Genomic DNA, 4211 nt, shown 5'->3' on the forward strand with positions numbered 1-4211 from the left:
TGGCCTAGGGACAGTCATGTGCCTATTCCTAAACCAGTCTGTTTCTAAAGGAATGCCATGTGCTGATTGGTTTAAGCATTAGGTCCTAGACCAATTATAGGCAAAAAAGGATCAGATTGTATTGATTGAGGCAGACTTATCAGGGCCTGCCTCACATGTCTAGGTCAGTTCCTTAAACCAAGTGGCTGATGCACGGTGTCAGGAGGTGGGATAGATGTTAAAGAGATTACCTCAGTGTCTACTACACAAGTGGAAGCCAACATTAAAGGATACCCCGTGTCGCGTGGGGAAGGGCCGCGGGCCGCAGTGGCGAGCACACTCCAGGAACATGGCAGCGGCGAACCTCACCCAGATCCCTGACGTGGACATCGACTGCGACAGCGACTTCAAGTATGTGCTGATTCGAGTCCATGCGGGGCTGTCCTCCGGGGCCCTGGCCAGGGAGAGCAAAGAGATCATGAGCAGCTACAAGTGGGCGGAGTACCACTCCGACGTCTACGGACAAGGTATCAGGCGAGACGCAGAAGGGCTATGACTGCGAGTGCCTGGGGGGTGGGTGCATCTCCCACCAGAGCCAGGACAAGAAGATCCACGTGTAAGGCTACTCCATGGGTTATGGTCGCGCCCAGCACTCCGTCTCCACTGAGAAGATCAAAGCCAGGTACCTTGACTACGAGGTTACCTGGGCCAACGACGGCTTCTGAGACCCATCCAAGGCTGGCCGCCTCCAGCAGCCCACTGGAACTCTGCCCTCAAGGGCACCTCCCAAGGGTTTGAGCTGCACCCCTTGGCACTTTGCCGCCCTGGCCAAGCCTCAGTGCCCGGGGTTACCTCTCTAGGGAGAATTAAAAGCATTGCCACCTCCACTGGTCCCTGAAAAAAAAAGAAAAAAAAAAATTAAGGGACAAAAGATAAATGGCAAAGTACAAGCATGAAACAGGGCAATTCAGAGCAGGGTGCTGGCTGGAGCATGCCTTTTCTGTCTGGACAGTTTGACCACATAAGAAATAGAAGCTTCAATAACCAATATCTGACATTTTTATCTAATATTTCATTGTATGTATGATACAGCAGATACCTTTAATTATAATTCAGTTCATTAAATTCTTTTATCATTTCTCAAAAATTAAATTTCCTGTCAGCATCCTAAAAATGGCAATGTGACATATATGTGAGGAAGTACTAAGTATTTTACAAAATTGAGAATTTTAAGATTTTAAAATTTAAATTGTCAATAACATTTATAGAGTTCAGTGTAAACATAGCTCTACACTAATCCCTGGAAGCATTTTACATTAAATAAAATGTTTATTTACTAAGTCATTTTCAGTCAGACCTGTGATTACTAGGGGTGCATGCAGTGTTAAGACCATAGATGTGGAGCATGTGTAGGGATTCTAGAATTTCATTTTAATCATCTTTGAAGATGTATAATTTTTTATTCAAGAAGTCAAGAAGCTCACAATAAAAGACATTTTATGTTTAAAATTTTTTTTCATCATCCCAGCACCGTTGGGATTATTTTGGCATGACATTTACGTTACAGAATTAAGCAGAGGGGAGCATACTTCTTGAGCAGCACATGGGCTTCTACTATGGTGGTTCTGCCTTTGTTTTCAGCGTTATTTAAATCCAGGATGATGGAAGTGCTTTGGAGTGATTTTTCTAAAACTTAAATCTGATCATGTTCCTCCTCTGCTTCAAACTCATCAGCCACTCACAGCCGTCACGTTGGATCCCAGACTCCTTAGTTCAGCCACAAGGGCCATCAGGAGAGACCCCCTACTTACCTTTCTGTTTCCTTCTCTGACTCATCTCCCTACTCCCAGTCCATATTCCAACTATACTGATGAGCTATTCGCAGTTTCCCAAGTCACCAAACTCTTCCATGCTTCTGCCAGGAGCACCTTTCATCCTCCTTTCCTCCTAATCAGCTCTCTTCTTTAGGATGCTCATCCAAGATCATCACTTCCAGTTTAGATGACCCTCCTAGGAATACACATGTCTCCCTGGGCTGATGTCTGCCCTTGCACTACCTACAACGTATTCTGTTGAAGATGTTTATTCTTCTTCCCCATTAGAAGACCAGGTCACCTTCGCCTTTTTACCTCCCTGCAGAGCTTAATAAAATATTTGGCAGTTAATAGGCACTTAATAAGCATTTTTGGGCTGAATGAATTTACTTTTTCTTACATTTGCTCGTAATTAAAATAGCTATCATTTGTTAAAAAGCTTTTACATGCAAGCACTGTAGTAGATGCTTTACATTTTTTATCTCATTTAATTTTCACAGTTGTCATGTGAGTGGGAATCACTATCCTCGTTTTAATGGATGAGGAAATAGGCTTAGAGAAATTCAGTAATTTATCTAAAATTAAGTAACAGAGCTGGGATCAACCTCAAGTCTGTCAGGTTCCAGAACTCTGCTTTTTTTCTCCATGCAACACATTATGGAGATCCTCCCTAATACCTAAGGATGAGAGGGTGCCAATCTCACAGTTATTCCAAGCAGATATACAGACCGTAAGCAGTGTTCCAAGATAAGCAGGCATCATTCCCATGGCTTAGAGTTATCATCACCTTCAGAAAAGAATACTAATCAGAAGCTGGAAGTATAGGAAATAGGATTCAGATTTGCAGAAATCAAGATCCAGAGATAAATCAGCTCTCCAGACAAGTGGACTGGGTCTCAGTGTAAGGCTCCATCCCAGCAAGGAATTGGAATACTAAGGGGGGAAATTGAAGCCCAGAGATTGAAATGTAGCCAAGTTGACAGGGTTAGGGACTAACATATGGGCACCCAGGGATCACCAGATACCAAGTCTATGACAGCAAGGCTAATTCTTAAGTCTCACTTAAAATATGGTGAATCTTTTAGTGTATTTTCCACCCTAGACCCAGGAATTGAGCAATGATGTGGGAGATATCGGCACAGCCTATCTCCCTGGAGAGTCAGGCAATGAGTCAAGGGAAAAAAAATGTGCTGAGCAGTTTCCTAGATGAGAATGTCTGTCAAACAGTTGCCAAATCAGTGTTTAGGAAGAGAAAACTAATTTCTAACTTGATCCTTCCTGAACTTAAAAAAAGAAAGAGTCCTTAATTATAGTCTGTATTGACTTTTTTTTAAAGTTTAAAAAAAACTTTTTTTGATTTATTTTCTAGCTGCGTTGGGTCTTCGTTGCAGTGTGCGGGCTCCTCATTGCAGTTGCTTCTCTTGCTGTGGAGCATAGGCTCTAGGCGCACAGGCTTCAGTAGTTGTGGCATGCAGGCTCAGTAGTTGTGGCTTGCGGGCTCTAGAGCGCAGGCTCAGTAGTTGTGGCACATGGGCTTAGTTGCTCCGCGGCATGTGGGATCTTCCCGGACCAGGGCTCGAACCTGTGTCCCCTGCATTGGCAGGCAGATTCTTAACCACTGTGCCACCAGGGAAGTCCCGCTTTTCTTGATGGACTACTTTTCCTTTGTTTCTGCATTCCCTCACTTCTCTAATTGTTAACTTCTTGGGCCTCCTCTTTGGAACTTGGGGAAGGCTTAGGAGACTAAGGCTTTTTTTCTACAAACAATAAATGGGGGACACAGAGGGACATTTGTACCCAGGAAGGCCCCACAGGGTTTTTCTTGGTTTCAATACCCACCTTTCTTTGATACTCCTCAATCCTGAGGGGAATGGGGCGGGACATGAAAGGGAATAAAGTTTTGGACAGAGAGGTTAATTATAAACTCATGAGAGGAGCTCAGTTTTAGGTAGATTCAGTTTCAACCTTTGTTGCTAGTCTAGCTCTGACTATTTGCTCAAGTTCTGTTTACAAGTCTCTGTCTGATTTTCTGAGACCTGTTTGTGCTTCAGTTTGGTTAACTGAGTTTCTGCCTTGCTTCCTTGTGGCTGGTATCTGACTTAGTATCCTCAACAGCCAGAGTCCTGTTTTATTATCCATCTCCACTATCAACCCTTTTCAGGGACTGGAGTCTGTCCCTGAACACCAGCCAGGTGGCTAAAGTTACTTGCTGATGAGCATCCCTGATGCAAACTCTCTGCCTGCTAGAACTTCCAAACTGCTTTCCTCTGGGTGCCCTATTTTCTCCCTTTTAGGGTACCCTACTCTGAGTATCAGAACCCAAATGATATCAACTATTTGAATTTATCTATTGCTATAGCCTGTAGATATCATGCTGCTCTATACTTTACCCCAGCACCTTGAGAGAGGACTATCTAC

At 43.8% G+C, this 4211-nt stretch overlaps 1 pseudogene; it reads left to right on the forward strand.

Annotated features, from left to right (window-relative positions):
- The first annotated feature begins 328 nt into the window (after positions 1–328).
- Positions 329–838, forward strand: LOC118906187 (annotated as a pseudogene).
- Positions 839–4211: the final 3373 nt, after the last annotated feature.

This window comes from Balaenoptera musculus, chromosome 13 (genome assembly GCF_009873245.2).
Source record: "Balaenoptera musculus isolate JJ_BM4_2016_0621 chromosome 13, mBalMus1.pri.v3, whole genome shotgun sequence".
Taxonomy (NCBI): domain Eukaryota; kingdom Metazoa; phylum Chordata; class Mammalia; order Artiodactyla; family Balaenopteridae; genus Balaenoptera; species Balaenoptera musculus.